This window comes from Harmonia axyridis, chromosome 7 (assembly GCF_914767665.1).
Source record: "Harmonia axyridis chromosome 7, icHarAxyr1.1, whole genome shotgun sequence".
Lineage (NCBI taxonomy): Eukaryota > Metazoa > Arthropoda > Insecta > Coleoptera > Coccinellidae > Harmonia > Harmonia axyridis.
Window position 1 is genome coordinate 9201482 of NC_059507.1, and position 23884 is coordinate 9225365.

Here is a 23884-nt window from a genome sequence, read left to right on the forward strand (position 1 = left end):
CCGAATTCCAGATATTCGGTATAAAAAAAAACACAACTCCAAAAGTACACTCGTTTATTTAGTTAGGATTCTGTTGATCAAGATTACCAGAAAAACTTTATTCCGCACGCCACAAAAATTCTATAATAATATGATTCAATTAAAGCTTAGATATTCATCAGAATTGAATGGATAACTTTGATTTTATAACTCACGTTTCGATGAACCACTTGAATCCGTAAATTCCCCAAAGCTACGGCGTATTGATAAGTGAATATACACCTTGCGATGTGGTATAATCGTTTTGGTGTTTCGTCTTCTGCCATATTGTGAGCATTTCCATAGTATCGTTCTTGGACGTTTGCCAAAAAAAATTAAAAGTCGCAAACTCAGTGAAGTGTCATTGAAATTTTCTAAATCCTCCATTAAACGGTCCTCCTACTGGAGGATTGGACTTTTAATGACGGCATTGAATTTTAATGAACGTTCCTGCAACTCGGTTTTGTTTCTTAAGTTCCGATTGAAATATTTTATTCCGTTCTATTTCAGAGCAAAGAGTGAAAAATATAGTTATTTGTTCTCAAATTTCGATATTTATATTTTGGTAAGTAAGTAAATGTGGAGCTATCTTCATTCTATCTTTTTCATTGAAATATTGTCAGGAATAGCCTCCTGAGATTTTTGTACGTTTATCTGGAACAGCCAGTATATAATGGGTATATCACCTACTGCAAGCGTCTGAATCGAGTTTCAAACATAGTTACTGAATATTTTCAACACTATACATACTACAACGTTTTCACGAAATGATAGAACTACCTACTTTTTCTTGATTTTTTCAAATAGGAAATGTAATTGAAAACAACATTGACTCGGGCTACGAAATTATTGTTATTTGGATATTGAGTTATTCTATTTTCCATCATCAAATATATTGTAATCCGATCCTATAATATTCTGCAAACTGTCCTTGAGGATCCAAGAGTATAGAATGGGTTTGGTTCAATATACGCTTGGATAATGGTTAAGTGAACTGATTATTATCTTTATTCCTTATTTCATTATGACCCTTAAAAGTCAGATCTAATGACTCATAATTTCAATATGGGACGTGACTCCAATGCAATTGTTTCTTCGTGACTTTGGAACAATTAACTCCGATCTCCGAAACTATTCACCAATTTCAGCCAATACGTTCGTGAGAATATTCACTAGAACTGATCGATAATCAGATATCTGATAAGAGGACATGATAGCCTTTTCGAATGGTTTTGAATGGGTACCTAGATCTTGTTCCTCTTCTGAATAGGATCGATTTGTGTCCCTGACTTTTAGCAAACTGATCTATGAGTAGTTTCAAGTTATCGTGTGATTTATATACTAACTGACAAAGAAACTGCAACACCCAGAAGTAGCTGTTTGAATTTAAAATGAAATATAGATAGTATAGGAAGGAGTTAATAATTGAAAGGACCCCGCACGTTTAGTATGGGAAATGGCTTTCCGTGAATTTGGCTGAATTTTTGATATGTTGTAGTTCTTGATAAACTGATCAGGAGTGTCGATAGCCACAAAGCACAAAAATGGACAGTTTTCGAGATATGGAGCTTTGAAAATGGATTTTTTGCAATTTTCGGGGTTTTTGCTCATCAATCGGGGAGCTCTCATTTCTCGTTGGGATGGAATTTGGATGTTCGGCGGCCAGAACCCGACTGAGAAATGATCTTCCTTGGTTATATTAGGCACCGCCATCGATAATTTTTTATATACTGCTCCACATAGGCTATGAAATGAGATACAAAATCCAAGATCTTCCATACATCTTTTCATGCCACAAGATGACGTCAGAATAATTCACATGACCGAGAAACGACATATTGTGAGATTTTTTCAAGAGAGACCATAATAACTGAATCCTCATATATCTGATGTCCAATAATATCAAATATGTTAGCCGAAATGTTCATAACCAGGCATCGCGAGCTCTAATGGGGGAAAATGGGAAAATCATAATCATATATCCTCAGGGATAACAATTGTGATCACTATTGATGTCATTTACATATGATGTGTGATTTGTTTCTCACAAATCTAGATAATCTGACAATGGGGTGCCAAGACATTTTCCTCAGAATGTCTCGAAATTGATGATAGCATCTCACAGACAAACGAATCCGTGAAAATGTCTGCAGTTTTGATGCAATATAGTACTATACGGGTAGAATATAGAAGTGCAAGTATTGGAAGCTAACTATGAATGGAACTTCCGATATTAACCCACGAATTCTTGAGAATAATTTTTTTTTTCTATGAACTTTTTGAATTTCACACATACGAATGAATACTATCTAATAATATGATCATTGGCAAAATCTCATTTCATAGCCAATGTGGAGCAGTGTATAAAAAATTATCGATGGCGGTGCCTAATATAACCAAGGAAGATCATTTCCCAGTCGGGTTCTGGCCACCGAACATCCAAATTCCATACCAACCAGAAATGAGAGCTCCCCGATTGATGAGCAAAAACCCCGAAAATTGCAAAAAATCCATTTTCAAAGCTCCATATCTCGAAAACTGTCCATTTTTGAGCTTTGTGGCTAAGAACTTTTCTGATCAGTTCATCAAGAACTACAACATATCAAAAATTCAGCCAAATTCACGGAAAGCCATTTCCCATACTAAACGTGCGGGGTCCTTTGGAGAATTGGTTCTTCTAACCACTCATTTTCGAATTTGGATTGTTAACAAAACACTGATCAATTGCTCAATGTCATGTAGGATCAATGAGGAAACGTTCTACTTCAGTTTTCATAGGGTATTGTCTTGTTCCATTATTGCTTATAATAAACATCTGGAAAACAAATTTTCCTGAAGTTTTCAAAGATTAGGTTTTAGGATTCAGACAACCCAAAAATCAAATGACATAGCACTACAAATTTCACACTATGCTTCATTAAATCCTTTTCCATCTCATGAAATATCCAAACAAAGCTTCATGAGTAACATTAATGATCTGAAATTTAAAATCATATCCCCTCACTCCAAAAATGTACTAATTAAATACTTCACTTCTCTTATAATACATGGCTCCCACATGAGCTTATCACAACTGTCAAATTAAGAGGTCTTTATTGGTTTATGTTAGGAAGATAACCAAGAGTAATTATGTTTAGCTAGTGTTGCCATAACTGTCACTGTTGGAGGGCACGAAACGAGGATATCAATTTCATTACATGATGAATTGAAAGCTATGGATTCCAATGAGATGTAGTATCACAATGTGGGCCTGAATCAGCCATTGATGACTTTAGCGATAAACTACGATATCAAAAAAACAATGAGGAAAGCACTGAAGTGAAAGACTGGAGCTTTTTAAAATTTTTTCATTCAAGCATCAATTGTGCCCTTGGAAACGACAGACCTGTATACAGGGTAATTCACCACGATTGTCTATTCCCTCTCAGTGATACAGTCTCTCTGGGAACATCCGTCTGAAAACAGCTAATGAAGATCGGGCTGTGTGGGCTGTAGCGCCATCCTGCTGGAACAATATGCCACCCAGATCTTGTTATTCAGCAAGTTCTTCCAATTCAGTCTGTAGATAGGTTTTCAACATTGACACATAACGCTGGGAAGTTACTGTGTCGGTATTATTTTCCTCCTCGAAAAACTAAGGGCCTATCACTCCGAACTGTGACTTTGAGTGAGTGAAGTGGTCTTTTATGGAGTTGAAGAGGCATACATGTAGGCTTGATTAATCGATCCTCTAGAGGTATGATTCGATTACCTGACCTTTCGTCTTTTTCTCCGTGAATTTGTTGGATTTGTAATAATTAAACTCTCTTGAATTATTTACATCTATTTACAAAGTCACAATTATACAGTACAAACTCAGTATTGAGAAAATCCTAATAACGTCCTAATAACAAGTTTCTCAATACGGTACTGAATTTCGTCTTTAGCTCGAGTGTTTATTACTCGAGTCGTCTTCGATATTTCACGTCTTTGTCTTAATGCAAGTTTCGGTCGTCTCGTCTCTGATTTGTTCGCGACTCGTCTTAATCTAATCCGCGAACCGTCTTTTCGTCTTACGTCTTAAGTTTCAACCGACAGAACTTACTCTTACTTCGACTTAGAACGAACTTAAACTTTACTCGTCTTCGACTTAACTTGAACTGACTCTCGACTCGAACTTACTTCGTCCCCTGATCGCAACTTACCTCGTCCACTCTGAATATTCTTCCCTCCTTCCGGCTTGACCATACCCTTAGGGAAAGTACCATCCCCTAGTCCAATAAGAGTTTTGCCGTACCGCCCACAAAGATCTTCGTGGATTCCTGGAAATCGAATATTCTCGAAGGACTAGAACCTGATACACAGATGTGACACATCTGGTACAACCGTCTTGTTCTCGAACTTTCCCAACCCCAGTAAGTCTCTTAAGATTTACAACCGACATGACAAATCTTCGACACCCCGAAGAATGACACATCCTTTTTACATACAATAACAATTCGTTCCCTGTAAAATCATTGAAACTGTCATGCCCTCGACACTTGAAGAAACTAATAGGTCTTCAAGCATCCTGTTGACCATCTCAGTTATTTACAGGGAACATTAACTGGATCCTACATACATACAGCCCTGCAGCAAAAATTTTGCCGAAATGCCCGCTGGGTCGCGATCACAAAACGGTCTTTTTCGTAAAACGTGCTAACGTCAAAGCCTCGATGCACTCCAGTCCAAATCATGGTGCTGATTAAAAACTGCTGACTCTAAGGAACACAAAGACCCATTCCGCACTTATCTGCCCCCACCTGATCTCGAGCAATGACCTGTCAAAACTCGTCAATCGGCTCTGCCGCACCCTGTATGATATTTTTTTTTCCAAATGAAATACAGAAATTCGTACCATCGAAAACACGGAGATAAAAATTCCAAAGCGAATTAATATGCCCTATTTCCATTATATACTTACGGAGAAAAGTATTCCGGATCATACACTGATAAAAACGACCTAAACAACTGAATATTGAAGCGAATGATTATCCAATTTGTCCCCCTTTGTTTTCCATTCGACCTGTCTGTTGCTTGAGGGTTGATTTCGCAAATACAGTCACTGATACGTATATTCCCAATGTTAATGCAACAAAATAAATGGCTTGTGATTTCGGGAGACCGAATTCATGAATATGTAACAACAGCAACAACAACATCGAAATAATTCGCCAAATTTGGGAGCATTCAAGTGGTGCAACGAAAACGATTGCTATCAATATTTGGAATCATCCCGTTGAGACAACGAGTTCAAGTTCCATTAGGACCCAATCGGTATTCAATTTATTTATGTATGTGTATTCTATATAAACATCATACATTATTCATAACTGATAAATGGAATGCCATAAATTATGATAAATTTGTCTGAATCAGTTTAACCCAATTATACGTTACGCATTACTCGCGAGTTGTTGTATTCAATTTTTTAGGTTATAGGTAGTTTTCGAATAAAAAGTAGAAGTTGGAACAGACGTGAGAACATTTTGTATTTACACTGCCATCTCACCAATATTTCAGAGGTTCAATCAATACTAGGGAGATCCATAATCATATAAAGGATGTCACCGATTTATTTGCATTTAGTTTTCTCGAATAAATCTGCGGCTGAGGATCATCGAATGCTCTCAAATACCTATGGTGAGGCCGCTTTTACGGAAGAACTTGCAGAGAGTGGTTTCAACGCTTTAAGAGCGGTGATTTTGACGTCAAAGACCAACATGGCGATGGAGAAGTTTTCGAAGATGCAGAATTGGAGGCATTACTTTATCAAGAATCGTGACAAACGCAACAAGAATTTGCAGGATCATAGGAAATGATGCAACAATCCATTTCAAAACACCTGAAAGTCATGGGAATGATTCAGAAACAAGGATATTGAGTGCCGTACGAGTTGAAGCCGAGAGATGTTGAACGGCGTTTGTTTGCTTGTGAACAGGTACTTGCAAGGCAAAGACGGAAGAGATTTCTGCATCGCATTGTGACAGAAGACGAAAAATGGGTTCATTACGATAATCCCAAGAGCAGAATATCATGGGGATATCCCAGCAATTCTTCCTCGTCGCCGGCCAAACCGAATATTCACGGTTCCAAAGTCATTCTCAGTATTTGGTGTGACCAGCTCACCAGTAGTGTATCATGAGTTATTAAAACCGACTTAAAAATCAGGGACGATCGTTATCGAACGCAATTAATGCATTTGAGCCAAGCATTAAAAGACAAACGGCTCAATACAACGAGAGACATGATAAAGTGATTTTACAGCATGACAATGCTCGACCCCATGTAGTGAAAGTGGTCAAGACATACTTGGAAACGTTGAAATGAAAAGTTCTGCCTCACCCGCCGTATTATCCAGACGTAGCTACTTCGGACTATCACTTGTTTGGGAGCAAGTAGTGTCCAGCGATGGACAATAATTTGAATCATAAATGTATCACCAGTTTTTCGAAATAGAGCCTCTAATTTTGGAAAAGAGCAAAAGTTAACGTCTATGTAACTTCAAAAATGGCAGCTGTTCAGATAGCTGGCTAATCAAGAAGAACCTCTGAGTGAAAAAACCCTGCCTATATCTTCATTTTGGAATCAGATATCCATTATGCTGCTCTTCTTATTACCACAAGACCAAAATAAATTGTTTATACTCACAACAAAATTTTCCCTTAACCAATTCAATTCCAGCATCATTTTTCAACATCACCCTTCTCCCTATACCTCATTAAATTGATCTCGGAAATACCAACCCTCCACAGAAATTAGCACCTGCGTCTGGTATAGAATAACACTTTACAAAAAGATATCCAATTTTCTTATTATCCATGTAAACAACCCTAATAGAATTATCAACTCTGAAGTCTCGATTCCACCGCAGCGTTGCCGTTGGTAAGGATTGGAATTGTGGAGGAGACTAATTTATCATCCACTCCCTCATAATTGTTATCTTTCGTTGCCCCAGGTAAGAACAAAGAAAAACCATTTAAAAAGGGAAGGGAGCTACTTGATCTAGATCGCTCGGTTGAGGTTAACGAATAGGGAATTCAGGGCAACGTTATTCATTACATGATGGTTTAATCTAACGTGCAGGTTCCATGAGTCATGACAGGTCGTTCTCAACACAGGCAGCCTTTCATTGATAAACATGGGCGATATAACAGGATATTTTTAGGACCTCGTTCGAATGAAAAATCAATTTACAACTTTTCTTCGATATTCAGAATATCCAACATGAATAAAAATGTAATGTAATGTAATGTATTCAGTATAACATAAATGTAGGCTTGGTTAATCGATCGTCTAGAGGTATGATTCGATTACCTGGCCTTTCGTCTTTTTTCCGTGACTTTGTTGGATTTGTAATAATGAAACTCTTTTGAATTATTCACATCTATTTACAAAGCCACAATTATACAGTGAAAACTCAGTATTGAGAAGATCCCAATAACGTCCTAATAACAAGTTTCTTACTACTATACGGTACTGAATTCAGTCTTTAACTCTCGTTTAATTAATTACTCGAAACGTCTTCGTCGTACTTCAAGTTTTCGGTAGTCTCGTCTTTAACTTGTTCGCGACTCGTCTTAATCTAGTCCGCGAACCGTCTTTTCGTTTACGTCTTAAGTTGACCGACCGAACTTGTCTCGTCTTTGATTTGAGTTGAACTGTACCGTCTGTACCCGTCTTCGGTTCAATCTGAACTGTCTCCGTCTTCGGCTTAATTTCAACTGTGCTCTCTGTCGATTCGAACTACCCTGTCTCGGTTTGACCACACCCTTAGGGGAAGGTACTATCCCCCTAGTCCAATAAGATTTTCGCCGTACCGCCCCCAAATATCTTCGAGGATTCCTGGAATCGAATATTCTAGAAGAACTAGGGCCTGAGAAAAAAGATGAAACACATGTGGCATAATCGTCTTGTTCCGAAACTTTTCCCAACCCCATAAATCCCTTAAGTTTTACAATCGACGTATGACATTCTTCGACATCCCGAAGAATAGCACATCCTTTTTACATTATGTACAATTCGTTCCCTGTAAATCTATTGAAACTGTCATGCCCTCGACATTAAAAGAAACTAATAGGGCTCCACGCATCCGGTTGACCATCTCAATTATTTACAGGGAACAATAAACTGGATCCTACATAAATGATAAAGGAATATACTAAGGTGAGGTCAAAACGTCAACATTTGAATGTGGAATGGCTTTTCTGATGAATCTCAATTCTCCTTGGGTGCACATGTTGGCCGAAGAAGGGTTAAACGATGTCGGGGAGAAAGACGTGAACCTCAGTTTGATGTTGAGCGTCATGTACATTAGACAGTGGGCGTTATGGTATGGGGTGCTATTGCACATGCAAGTAGGTCATCTTTTATCTTTATTCGAGCTAACATGATAGCGCTGCGTTACCTTCAAGAAATAGTATCTCCAAATGTTCTCCCTATCCTTAACCGGCTCGAGAATCCAATATTTCATCAAAATAATGCCCGACATCATGTTTCCAATCTCCTGTTTCCTGAGTAAGTTTGAACTTTTTCGAAGCAATGATTCTATAATCTACTACAGAACTGTATTTCCATTGAATCTGCAGTTTTCATATCACCAGGAAAATAAAAAATATTTACTGAACCCCTAGTCAGATTTGGCCCATTGAGAGAGAACACCACCACGTGACTGCTCAGTTCCAAACGAAATTAGAGATATTATTTCTTCAAAATCACCTATTTTCATGGGGTTTTCTCATAATTTCTTGAAACAAGTGCTTCTTCTTCTTCTTCATCAACAATAGTGTGAGTTGTTGTATTTCAATATTTTTAATTTTTGGATAAAAAAATTATGATTTTGTTAACTTTTCGTTTTTCGCGAAAGAATTGGTGATATAGTATCCGTAGTATAGTAGCTCTGATATGTTTTCAAAATATTCGTAAAAAATAATATAACACATAATTTTAGAAGAAGACAATACCATTTTTTTGAAAAACTATACGGCAAGACTGAATCGAATTTGAAACTGGATTTGTCATCAGAGAATCGAACCTATGTATCCAAACTATTTCCGGCTCCCAATTCGAAAATTGCAGACTTTGTGACGAAATAATAGCGTGGTACGGTGAACAAGGGCTCTAAAATTGCTGACAATTCAATAAAAAAACTGCTAGGTTTAAATTAGATTTAAATGTTGAACTTCGCAGTTGGGTCCTAAAATAGGAGAGGTCAATGGTACTTCAGGGCTGCTATGAAATTAAACGTAGCTGCAGGGTTCAAAACATGCTCTCAGAGCATAAAATAATATAAGAGGGTATTGTTCATAGACCATTTTCTAGACTGTATATTAATGACGGTCTTACAGAAAGAATAGATTCATTCAAGCGAATATTTTCGGGACAATCCATGTTCATTAAATGCTTATTCAAGTCTCATTTCCGCGAACAGTTTAATTCCTTCCAAACATCTTGGAGGTGAACAAGACCCCTCGTTGTTATGCTTTTTTTCTATTTGAGGAAGTACCCACGTTGATTTCCAAATTTAATGGTCGACAGAGTGGGTAGGGTATTGTTTTTAATTACATTGTATTTTCTCTAGAATTATTTACGTACACCTTCGCAAAATCTTAATGGATTTTTTTTATATTCGTCTCATCTGACGATGATGCATCAAACTTTCCGAACTCGATGCTAAAGAGTGAATTATAGTTTAAATAACTCATGATTGAAACTCACGATGAGTTAATATAATCGGAGGATGGGCTAAATGAAGGATATGATCTTTGAATATAATTTTCTACAAGATACTCTTCTTAAGTAAAAACTTCCATTTTAAATGAGAGTTGCTCTCACTTGACTGCTATCTCGATATGAAATTGGGTAAACAAATTGGTTTTCAATTTTTAAAGTCATGTAAATGTGGTTGTTCCTAAACAAGATCAGACAATGAAACCATTTATATAAATGATAATGAACAATCAATCAACTATCATGGAGTTATTATTGACTGCTCAAAGAATTGAAAATTGAATCATCAAAAAAAAATTGACTAGATGCAATAATGAAATATCCCAGTCTACTACTATCTTTGTATTGAATGAAATGTATTCAACTCAAGATTCTAGTTCAATTAGTTTATGAATTTTTCAGTATTCCTCTGCGAAAATAACAATATATTTGGTCGCAATTCTTCCGCGAAAAAATAATTTCGCGAGGAAATAACGCCAGTTAAGATACCCCCTGAGTAATTGCTGTTTTGTGTTCTTGCTTCGAGCCGGAGTTCAGTTGGTTATTGTCCATGCTTCAAGGTATCTGGCTCTTTGAGATCCCCTTAGTGTAAACATGAGTTGAGTGAGGGATGAACTAAGAGAAATTGGTGCAGCTCATCGAGGTTAACAAAACTCCAGAATTCTTGTGGAATCCAAAAAACTAACTTTATTTTGATCGAAATAAAAAAGAGGATGCGAGGAAGAATATTGGTTCAATTCGTACAGTGAAAGGAAAGGCTTGAGGACTTGTCCTACTGCCGCAATTTTTCGAGCTGAATTGCGCTCTGTTTTGAGCGGTGCGAAATTTCACTCGATGCGAGTTTCGCTAATGTAAACACAACTTTACACAAAATGTTTCACCTATATGCCTACAAACTGAAAGGTTTATGAATACACTACTTGTTTTTTCGATGAATAATATTTCGATTTGGAAATATTTTTCTTGCAAAAGAAAGGGTTTATTTTTGAAAAAAATCATTGAAAACCTCTCCACCACTCCAACACCAAGCATCAAAAGATCTCGCCCATCGAGATTCGCTTAGTGTAAACATGGTCACCATAGTTGCGCGAAGGATGTACCTTCTGAGAAGAGGGCTTGAATCTCATCGAGGTTCATTCGAGAATTCTTGTAGAATCCAAAATACCAACATTATTTTGATCGAAATGAAAGAAAAAATGCGAAGAAGAATATTAGTCCTGAACTTAGCCTTCCTACTTGTACAGTGAAAGGAAAGGCTAGAGGGTTTGTCCTACTCCTGCAAATTAACTCTAAATTGCGCTCTATTTTGAGTAGAGCAAAATTTCACTCGAAGTGAGTGAGTTTTGCCCGAGTAACTTTCGCGAGCGAGTTTCGCTATTGATTCGCAGTTGATCTACCGATATCATGACCCAGAATCGAATCCGAAGAAAATGAAGGTTTTACAATTCATTATTTGCTTTTTCAATGAATAATAAAGGGTATAGAAACTATAGAGCTATAGAACTTTAAATTCCAATTAAACAACGATGGATTATTCGATTGACATGAATTTTATTTATCCGCAAGATAATCTTGTGGTATTACATTTTAAATATGATTTCTGGCATATGATCGCCACGGCTGGTTTGGATGTAGTTCAATCTGGACGTCCAATTTTCGATGACTTTTTACAACATTTGTTGCCGTATATTGGCAATAACACGGCCACAAGAATGTTGTCTTCCAAATGGTCAAGGGTTTGTGGCTTATCCGCATAGACCAATGACTTAACACATAGCCTCACAGAAAGTAGTCTAGCGCTGTTAAATCACAAGATCTTGGAGGCCAATTCACAGGTCCAAAACGTGAAATTAGGCGGTCTCTAAACGTGTCATTCAATAAATCGATTGTGGCACGAGTTGTGTGACATGTTGTGCCGTCTTGTTGGAACCACAGCTCCTGGACATCATAGTTGTTCAATACCGGAATGAAAAAGTTAGTTATCATGGCTCTATACTGATCACCATTGACTGTAACGTTCTGGCCATTATCGTTTTTGGAAGAAGTACGGACCAATGATTCCACCAGCCCATAAAGCGCACCAAACAGTCAGTTTTTCTAAATGTAACGGTGTTTCGACATACACTTGAGGATTAGCTTCACTCCAAATGCGGCAGTTTCGTTTGTTGACGTAGCCATTCAACCAGAAGGGCGCTTCATCGCTAAACAAAATAAAATGGACGTAGTGTGCGATTCGTATTCCGCACAGAACCATTATTTTCGAAATAAAATTGCACTATTTGTGAGCGTTGTTCAGGCGTGAGTCTATTAATGATGAATTGCCAAACCAAACTGAGAATAAATCACTTGACAGGTGTTAAATCGGTCCCCATCTTGAACAGTAATGCCAACTTAAAGTTATATACCTCGAAAAAAAACACCCATTATTTGGATTTGGAAAATTTTCTCTAGCAAAAAAAGGGTTTATTGTTGAAAATAAACCCCTCCACCAATCCAATACCACACAACAACAACAAAAATCATTAATTGGCCCAAAAATTCCGCATCCAATTCGTTCCGATGAACACTCATAAATACGCCAACCATTTGAAAAATTTCGGGCACACACGCTATTCTCCTGTTCCACTGGGAGGCATCAATGGAATCATCGCCAAAGTGAACGCAACGCAATTCGCAATGTGGCCTAAGCTAGCCATGGGAATGCAGAGATAAACCTATCTATGTATGGTATGGTTCAATGGCCATTTTATTAACCTATATCAGGAGTATTTGGGATCCACCTGATTATCCATTACTCATTATAATCTGATTCATGCATCCAGATAATTCGATAGCAGTAGGGATTTGCATAGTATTGTTTCCTATTTATGACCGTAATTCGAAGTGAAATTGGATTAATTAATTGATGATTCCAGCTCAGAAAATTCCAGCATAATTCGTTTTTTATACCTTATATGAAGTACTGTGATCTTCAAGGGTGCAATTGCCGCATGACTAAACGTTAATGTGGCCTTATTCGATCCAGACTATGCCTTCAATCGAGTTAAAATCATCCATTACTTTATTCTTGGTGAACTTTTGGGAGCTTACATGTAAAACTTACTGTTGTAAGTCTCCTTTTTGCAGATAAAATTATAGGATATATTATATATATCATTTTTTTTTATTGTTTGGTTATTTTCTTTTGTATATTATCTGAAAATAAAGTTTATTATTATTATTATATACTGGCATCACTGCTAGGGATTCATCAAGTCAAGTAGCTTGACATTTTAACCAACTACTTGACTTGAAAATCAAGCTCGTGAAAAATTACATACTTGAGCTTGACTTGACTTGATTTTAGATATTTATTGCTTGACTTGACTGCTTGGTATTACTTGAGCTTGATATTCAAGCGTCGCACGGCATATATTTCTGCAATCTCGTGCGCGGGGATTCCTCGAGCGCCGAGAGACTGAAGCATTCGCCAGTGTGACTTTAGTAGTCGTTTTCTCACATTTCTATGAAATCTATTGGCAGATTTTGGTTGTTTCAGAAATATCTTCCCAAACTTGGCCAAAATGACCAAGGAATTTTCTTCAACGCCAGCATCTTCAGCTCCTGTTGAAAAACAATTTTCCATAGCTGTTCTTACAGTAACAATAACCTGCAGTAGGTTAGGAAACAAATCTATAACATGCCTCATGTGTCTAAGATCCTAGATGAAAAATTATGAAATCAAACAGAGCCTGGAGGTTTCTCAATATTGAGTTACTTTGTTTTTTATTTTGTAATGATTTATAGTGATTTAATTTATTATATTTTAGGTTCTTTTATAGAATAAGTTCAATAAATAAGAGTGTTTTTTTCAATATTCCTTCTCATTCCATCATTTTTTTATTGATGTGACACTACACAAAAAAACTGCTAAAAATCAGGTAGCTTAATATGAGTACTTGATAAATAAATACTTGACTTGAGATTGACTTGAAATCAAGTCAAGCTCAAGCCAATTAGCTTGAAAATCAAGCTAAGCCGTGAATCCCTAATTCCGATATTCCTCTTGAATTTTCTATAGTTTTGGCTAGACGATCACCATGAAATTCTGCATTTTCAAGCATTCATATTTACGGAAGCAGTATTCGAGATCCAAAAATACTCTAAAAATTCCAAGTTCCAAGGTCTTTCTGCTCGTGAGTTTTCCGGACAGAATCTTCTTCGGTCAGTTCTTGGATGAAAATTTCCTTCACGCATAGATTGGAAAAAGGGGGCATATTGAGTGGCCACCCACATCACCTGATCTGGCTCCTGTAGAATTTTTTCTATGGGGTCACCTGAAATCCAAGATTTACGCTACCCAGCCTGAGTCACTGGATGATTTGCAAACAAATGACTTCAAATTACACCAGAAATCTTTAGTACATCACTGGATGGAAGTGAATGGTGCTAATTTCTAGCATTTAATAAACTAATTACAATTTCACTATTTTATCTGCCATTTTGTCAACGATGAAAATTTTGAATTTCAGGATCAGATAGTACTCGTTAAGATCTTCAAAACAGTTATCGCAACACCCCTTATCTCTATTCAAAATGGAGGTACTGTACTCACCCCCATTAGAAGGTTACAGTTACGAGGATACAAAGAGAGAAAAAAACAGAAATTGTTCGAGCGATTTTCCACATTTTCATACTAAAGCCTAAAAATGGAAGTATTAAATTTTCGTTCGACCACACTATATGTACGAATAAATCATGATGAAATCTTTGAATTGGAAAATCAAAAAAATCTTTCTTGCATTGGTGTATTCCATATTTATTTTTATGATATGCTGCAGATAAGTATGATTCCCAAATAACAGGAAGTCTGAACTTCAATACAGCGGAAATCGAATTCATGGCTAGTTGAATATTCTCCTCCGTAGAATCACAAGATTTTCTTCGAGCGGTATTCCTTTGTGTAGGATTGGTGGAAACCGGTATAAAGGAGACATTTCTACGTATCAAACAGATTATCCTCCTCCGAAGTCCTTATTGGTCCATTTCTAGGCTGAGTAGGCAGCCGTAATTTTATGCAAAGGTGATTCTATTCCATAGCCTGCACCAGCATTCCCGATGTGAAATGTGCTGAAAAGAAATCGAGAGCTTTCATTTTGCGGCATAGAATTACCCTAATCTGCCTTTCCAATATAGGAGAACATTGGCCTGTAACCGAGCACGTATCAAGTCCAATGGAACTGTTCGGAAAATTCGGTAAAATCGAAATTCAAATCTCTTTAAGTCGGGAAAAGTATATCTACCTAATAAGAATTTATTCGAGTTGCAACGAAAACCTTTTATTGGAGTCAGGACATCTCCCTTTCGTCTCCCTGGAACCCGTTAAAATGCAAATTCCATCGGGTTCCTAAAGGAATATGTAGTAAACTCCGGTTAATGTAATAGATGATATCTCCTCTACCGTTGGAAGCTATTGGTAAGATTGAAATTGAAATAGTTGCTGTGGTGGCTCTTTCCAGGGGATCGAGGTATATTTCTGGTAGAATTAATCTGTGATTGGATCTGGTTTCTCTTCGTTCGTCATTTGATTCAGTCACTTTTGGAGTTTCCATTTCGATCAATCTGACTTGGATTAGTCATTCGATGTCTGGGAATTGGATGTATCAAGATTAGGTCTATTCCAGATATTAGTGATTAATATTTTTGTGATGGCTTTGGTATTTGTGTAGGCAGTTCGATTTCATTCAATAATTCTAGCTGAAATCACCATTATTGATTTTATTCCTTCTCAAACAATTATCGTGAAGTGTATTTTTGATGATGATAATAAGTTTATTTATCATTATTGCTACATTTCCTTTTTCTTGACTATTCATTTGCAATGCTATGGGTATGATGAAATTGTTGTGCATCTAAAGGGTGTTTTTTTTAGAGCTATAGAACTTTAAATTGCAATAAAACAACGATGGACTATTGGATTGACATAAATTTTATTTATCCACAAGATAATCTTGTGGCATTACATTTTAAATATGATTTCTGGTATATGACCGCCACGGCTGGCTCGGATGTAGTCCAATCTGGACGTCCAATTTTCGATGACTTTTTCCAACATTTGTGGTCGTATATCAGCAATAACACGGCGAATGTTGTCTTCCAAATGCTCAAGGGTTTGTGGCTTATCCGCATAGACCAATGACTTTACATAGCCCCACAGAAAGTAGTCTAACGGTGTTAAATCACAAGAACTTGGAGGCCAATTCACAGTTCCTAAACGTGAAATTAGGCGGTCACCAAACGTGTCTTTCAATAAATCGATTGTGGCACGAGCTGTGTGTCATGTTGCGCCGTCTTGTTGGCACCACAGCTCCTGGACATCATGGTTGTTCAATTCAGGAATGAAAAAGTTAGTAATCATGGCTCTATACCGATCACCATTGACTGTAACGTTCTGGCCATCATCGTTTTTGAAGAAGTACGGACCAATGATTCCACCAGCCCATAAAGCCCACCAAACAGTCAGTTTTTCTGGATGTAACGGTGTTTCGACATACACTTGAGGATTAGCTTCACTCCAAATGCGGCAGTTTTGTTTGTTGACGTAGCCATTCAACCTGAAGTGCGCTTCATCGCTAAACAAAATAAAATGGACCTAGTGCGCGATACGTATTCCGCACAGAACCATTATTTTCGAAATAAAATTGCACTATTTGCAAGCGTTGTTCAGGCGTGAATCTATGCATGATAAATTGCCAAACCAAACTAAAAATAAATCACTCAACAGCTGTTAAATCGGTCACCATCTCGAACAGTAATGCCAACTTAAAGTTATATACCTCGAAAAAAAACACCCGTTAAATTTACGAACATCGAAAAAGTTATACATCTGATAGTTCACTTTCAACATATGCGAATCATTCGAAAGATTAGGAAAATACTTGATGAGTAATTATTTCAGAATTCCCAATATCAAGATTAAGAGCACAAGAGTAACACTCTCAAAATCCCTTGAAATAATCAGGTATAATTCATGAGAGATTCTGTTGAATGAACCAAGATATTATTGATTTTTTCAGATAGATTGGAAAACCAAGGCGAAAATTGTCCAATATAACTGTAAATTTATTGAGTCCTATGCAATATTCGCATTTTTTCTGTGAAGGTTTTCACGCCAACTAAACAAGGTGATCCATTATATCACCAACAAACTGTGTTAGATTGAAAGGTCATGTAATTTTAACAAACATTAACAAACAAGAACATTATATGATCATAATATGTCTAATTTCAATTATTTAAAAAAGTAATGCTATATCCATATTGTTCTTATTTCATAACATAAGAAAAATGATAATTTACAAAATATTAATATCAATAAAGAGGTAAAAGCAGGAGTTGTGAATGAATCGAAATTCTTCTAATAAACTTTGTTCATTCGCAAACCTTCCAAAAAATAATCTATTACCATCGTTGTTTTTCTTTCTGTGCGTCTTATTTATTTTTTATCTGAAGTGAATAATAACATGGAGACTCTAAAATCAGGGTTCCACCAGATATTCTACCCGAATCTCTCTCTGTTGGAAGCATAGAATACATCATTAATATCGTTGTGACATTCAATCCCTTAGAGTTCTTTCAGATTCTGGTATTGATCAGTCAGGGGTCATGTCATAAGCCATAATGGTTGGATTCAGAGTAGGGTTACCAAGTTGCAGCAGCATTTTAGAACTTTAATAAATAATAATATGTATTCATGGTAGGAATAATTCATGTCAAATATTAAAGATTGAAAATTTCAGGTCAGCTGATACTCTGGACATTGAATATTATAAATTGTGTATTATTTGATATAGTTTTAAATTGTTTACATTAATTTATTGAACAATGATAGAGCAAATAATGAGATTTCCGCTTTGAAAATTATCACTAACATATCAAATATTATCAGAACATGGTACTTGTGTCGAAGGGTTGATATGATAATTTTTTCCTCGAACAATTCTAAATGTGTATCAAATGAATAATTGATCGTCTAATATAAACATTTTTACGATAAACAGATACCTAACGGGTTATTCGCTGTTGGTAAAATAACAGCAATTATTGAAATTTTTGTTGTGAATAATTTGTATTATTAAATCATCAAAATTTCGAGTTAATTACTCATTCTATTCAGTAATTTTCGGTAAATAAACCCTTGTTTCTCATTTCAATCCAACTTGGCGAGAAGAGCTCTCCAAATTGATGAAATTAATCTTCCCAATCTACTGATTGATTCAATCCTTTGGCATCAAAGGAATCTAATGTAGGTAGAATGTTTTGTGGTTTTCCCTTGTGAGATAATAAAGCAGGGTTCGAAATTCCTCAAAGGATCGTATTTTTCGAGTATGCTATTAGGTAGAGACGTGATTCCCAGCATTTCTGCTGGAAGCCATATCAAGCCCTTAGTGTGGCCACCTCTACCTACACTGACGTAGTTATGTCAGGTGTATGAGTCTACAGGTTCCTGTAGTATTAACTCAAATTGTACTTCACTGAATGAAAAAAGGTATTATCACTTTTTTGTCCCGTTCTACATTATAAATTTTATGGTTTATAGGATATTTGTCCAATCCTCAAAATACACTGCGCAAAAAAATTAACGCACATTCTGAAAATCTCAATTTTAATGAAAGTTAACTCGACATTGACTCTATAACTTATTTTTTATGTTCTCTCGGGAAGGTTTTGAACGAAACAAGACACATTAAATGGAAGAAAAATTCAGGATTTCACCGAATCTTATGTGAAAGAATAGAAATAAACAATTTTCAAAATACTGGAATGCTGATAGGTGATTTAATACTTGGTATTTTCACCCCTTGCGTTAATTACAGCTCGGCAACGACGGTTTATACTCAAAATGAGTGATCTTAAAATGTTCTGATCTAATCCTTCCCAGATTTCTCTGAGTTGGAGTCCTAAGTCATTAAGAGTAGCTGGATGATTTTCTGAACTTCTCAGCCTTCTATTGAGGTTGTCCCAAACCTGCTCAATCGGATTGAGATCTGGACTTCTTGCTGGCCATTCCAACTTCGACTCTTCAAGGTACTCCTGAACGATGCGCGCACGATGGGGTCTGGCATTATCGTCCATAAAAATGAAATTTTCACCAATGTATGGGGCAAATGGCACTACATGCTCTTCAAGAATGTTATTTATATACCTAGCAGCATTCATAGCTCCATTATCAACGACCACTAGGTCTGTGCGAGCAGTCAAAGATATTCCACCCCATACCATAATCGATCCTCCCCCGAAACCAGTAGTATTCAGGAAATTGCACTGAGCATATCTTTCATGTGGACGTCTGTATACAAGGGAACGTCTATCACAATGGTAGAGGCAGAATCTAGACTCATCTGACACATCTAGACACCTCTTTCCCAATCAGCCTCTTCCCAATGGATATGCTCTCTCGCAAAATCCAAACGCGCCCTTCGATGGCCTGGGATAAGAGCTGGGTCTCTTGCAGCGATACGAGGCCTTAAATCATATTCTCTGAGGCGGTTTCTTATTGTCTGAGTGCTAATTTGCCCCCCATGAGTTTGCTCAAGCTGATTTTGAAGGAGGCGAGAGGTTGCAAACCGTTGTCTCAACGAAGAAACTCTCAAGTAACGTTCTTGAATGACAGTTGTTACCCGTGGTCTACCCTGTCCTGGTCTTCGGACATTCATACATGTCTCCCTGAATCACTGCAACATTCTGGACACACTTGTATGGGAAACTCCAAACCTTTCTGCAATTCTTGTGTATGTCCACCCTTCTTCTCGCAAAACTACCGCTTGGGCACATTCCTCTTGGGTCAAATTGCGTGTGTCGTGTTGCATAGCGATCGAGTGTAGAAAATCAAACGAAAGAAAAACTATTGATCACTAGAATTGATCGAGAACAACTGATTTCAGAATGGAGCCAATACATTCAAAATCTGATAATCTCATCTTTTTTTATTCCGGCTGGAAAAAACATCTGTATTGAAGAAAAACGTTGAAATTGGATAACATATGCATGCATAATTCTGATAAAAATAATTATCATTGAAAACACCTTCAGTTGTTGAATAAATTTTAGATTTCCATAATGTGCGTTAATTTTTTAGCGCAGTGTTATTGCTCATTTTCTCAATCAAATTTTCAAAATGCATATTGAAGAAGTACAGTATATCTAACTATCTGATTGGCTGAATGATCACTAATCAAGAGATCTATTAAAAGCAAATAAAAACCATATGGATTTTTTCAATGTACTTTGTACAAAATGTTTTTATGAATTCGTTCTATTTTAGATTTCGTAAGATCTCTTAAGATTCTTCCCAAAAGAGGCTGAAGCTAAGACTTATTTTTAAAGAGCACTACGTAACTTAAAGACCTTATGACTAAACATCAAAAGTGACGTTAGCATAGTGAACTAGGTCATTCTCCTAAGAATAAACGTACTCAGATCATTTTCAAATTCACCGCAAATTTTTGTTTGCAGTAACTTGAAAAATTAATTAACAACAGAAGACCTAGTCGATGCCTTCAATATTCAAGTATAAAGCTAGCAAAATCTGAGTAAAAAGCTGTGTTAAAAATTGGTTCAAAAGCATGAAAAAGTGTATTACCTAATCTTTATGAAGAATATTTTGGAAGATGAACATTCATTGAAATCATATCAATATTGTGTTTTCCTTTCCATTCCTAAAACATAAGCAACCCTCGTGTAACCCTAATAAGTTTTTAAACTTTTTAAAAACAGGTGAAGTTATGTTAGGTTAGGACTCTTCAATAATATTTCTGGTAACGGTAATCACTCTCGGGCCTTTTGATTGATGTTAGCAAGATTAAATTGAACTCTTGTATTTTGCATGAGCCCCTATTGAGACGTATCATACTTTATCCATCGTTTTCTCTATATGATGAGCTATTTCATAAAAGTAATTAGCGAATTCAATATTTCCCAAATAGGATTAGTTTGACACATTCCTATGTATTCAATAATTATATACAGCGAAATAAGCCCATGTATAAACGCAATATATATCAAGTTTAGAACAATGGATGATGTTTATCCTGTGACAGGTCCGTGATGTTGTATATTCCTTATAGAAGGGATGTGTTGTCGTATTTGAGAAAGCTTTTAGGTGCGCTTACACTCAACCCCTTCTGAGAGGACTTATTCAGTTCTGAGTTATTTCATTATACCATTTCTCCTACTATATTCCTCCAGCAGGCCGCTAGTAGGGGTTATGTTATTAACGTGTTGAGTTGCAATTCATGTCATAAATATGAATGTGGGAATAAATGTCATGGTTGTCTTGTATTAAGGATTAAAACTGGTATTAGATGCAATACGGGCATTAAACATTCAAGGAAGGGAATTATTCAACCGCAGAAAGGAATTTTGGTGTTTTCCAAAATGTTCAACTACCGTTTGAAATGTATAATATACAATGGACTTCATCTCAGCAAAAATCTGGACCAATTAATTATATCCCCAATATTATGTTTCAACAGGGATCATTCTCGTCTTTTTCATCCATAGATTATTATGTGAAATTGCCTGTGTAGTGGTGACTCTTTCTACTCCCGTGTGATGGCGTCATACGCTGCACAATGCAAGAATATTAAGGCGATTCGTAGTCAACAATTTCCTCAACTGATGAAATCATCATCAGTTAGGCTATTCATCCTGATGTAGTCCTACGATGAGACACCACAATTGCTAACAGAGAGACTGGATCGTGCACATCCCACTTAAATTTGCTGAACAGGATACTTCACATTCTTAGTAAAACTTAGTAAATCGCTTGGACAAAAAGTCCTCCATGTGGTATACCGATGGATCATAATCAGAAAAAGGCACAGGTATTGGGGTATATGGGCCTAAGACGAGGATCTCTAGATTACTGGGAATTGAGCCCTCTATCTTGCAAACCGAGAAACTAGCTCTCTACATTGTGCTCAAGGATGTCTCAAAAGAAACATCGAAGGTGTCGTATTCAAATCACTGCCGACAGCCAGGCCACACTGAGGTTCCTGAAATGATATAGCTATGGTACTCTACTGACATAGGTATGCCGTAATACCATGAAGTAACTGGCCAGAGGCAATAAAGTAACTCTATTATGAGTAACGAGGCATTGTGGTATTGAAGGAAATGAAAAAGCCAATGAACTTGCAAAAAGGGAATCAAGGTTAACACCTGTTGGTCCTGAGTCCTTCAGTGGATTTGAAAAATACCAATACAAGACAGCCGTTCAAGAATGGAAGGGGGACAATAGAAAAACCCCCTGAAGGAATACTTCGGGTCCTGCTCAGGCAAAGAAATGTGTGATGCTTTCACCGACCTATACCAGAAAGCTCCTGAAGCTACCATGAGCTGAGCTTCAGGTAATGGTGGGTCTGCTGACAGGACCCCGTTCGGGCAAATACCTGTTGTACCACATGGGTAGGTCAGCAGATGAGATCTCCAGGATCTGTGGAAAGGAAGAAGAAATAGCCACATGGCGTGCAAATGACCGGTGCTGGCCTGCTTAAGAACCACTCATATGGGAAAATCAGTTCTGGATACTCACGATGTAATAGCCGAGGCTTCTAAGGATGTCGTCGGTTTCATTTCAACAGTATCGACTGCCTCCATGGGTTCGTATATATAGATAGGATTATAATCAAAAGATCAACTTGGTCGCAGTTCCCGGCAGGCTAACAGATCCGTAACGACTCCGATTCAGTGAAATAATAATAATAATAGTTCCCAGTCCTCCGCACGTTGCAGTGTCCGATTTAGATTTAATTTAGGAGGTTACATTTCACTGCGACCTAATGGTCTATTGTGCCCCCCATCAGAGCTATTCTCTCCCTAACGGGATTTACAGCTCGCCTTCCAGTTCCAGAGTTCTGGTGAACTCCATTATCTGGGATGGCTTCAAGAAGGCTAAATCCTCACTTCTATTAGTTTCGTGTCCAAGGCAGGTTTTGCGTTATCTAGCGATGGCGAGGCATTCCGTCACCAGGTGATCCGGAGTTTCTTCCTCATCCCCACAGAATCTGCACTCGTCATTTTCTGTTAGACCCATTCTCATGAGGTGTTTTCTAAGGTGGCAATGCCCTGTGAGGAATCCAGTGGAGAGGTGTAGCATATTCTTACTGAGATCCAGATACTTCTTGGATCCAGACTTGGGTAATTCCGCCAGAGTTTTTCTCTTTCGGTTACCTCCTTTTCCTGAAACTCTTTCTTGTAGGTTCATTTGTCTACACCACAGAAAGGTTCCGGGCAGATGAAAGGAGTTTGTGCTCTTTTTCCGGCAAGTTTTTTGGCCTCCTCATTCCCTCTGATTCCCAAGTGGCCGGGAACCCAGACTAAAAAGACCCTGTTATTCTTACCCATTTCATTAAGTTTTCTTCGGCACTCCAATGCCATCTTAGACTCGATGGTATGTGAGCTGCTTTAATTGCAGCCTGACTATCGGAAAGTATCGTTATGTAACATTTCCGATAGTTTCTTGGACGTTGCAGAGTCACTGCACAGCTCGGAGCGCAAACCAAGCCATAATGGCTCTGTTTCCGCCAACCACAGCTTGCTTGTGCTATTCTCATTTACCTATCTGTACCCCTGATTTTCGATTACTACTAGAGAACAGAGGGCATGCCTCAAAGATGGACATATGCCAAAATTATTGCCCAAGAATAATTCGCGAAAATGTAAACCAAACATTTCAACTTCAGGGCTTCGAATATATTTGTTGTAGTTGTTCTACTTCTTTAATTTTCAAGAGAATTTCCATTATATGCTGAATATTAATGTTAACTGAATGATAAATGAGATATTGAAGTGTATCACAACAAAATTAAAGATTAATGGATACTCACAATTCACACCGATGAGGAAGATCCAATATTTTCTTGAATCCTAAAAAAAAAATAGTTTTAGTTGTTAAGGTTTATACATAAACTGGATACATTGTTGAATTCACTCCAAATAAAACATTTATTACGCTAAATTAATAACAAAATCTCTTTAGTTATGGCCAATCAGAATTGAAGCAGTTTAAATTATATATATATATTCTTTTGAGAAAGAGCAATACAAAATATTAATTTCAAACAATCAAGCATATGTG

General features: G+C 37.0%; 1 protein-coding gene across 2 annotated transcripts in view; it reads right to left on the reverse strand.

The window, feature by feature from the left end:
• LOC123684108 (mucin-5AC) overlaps window positions 1–23680 on the reverse strand; it is a 95236-nt gene extending 71556 nt beyond the window's left edge. For both annotated transcript variants that reach the window (XM_045623236.1, XM_045623235.1), the window contains exon 1: window positions 23634–23680. The gene's annotated coding sequence lies outside the window, so the exon portion shown is untranslated. The remainder of the gene's footprint in view (window positions 1–23633) is intronic.
• Between the last annotated feature and the right edge of the window lie 204 nt (window positions 23681–23884).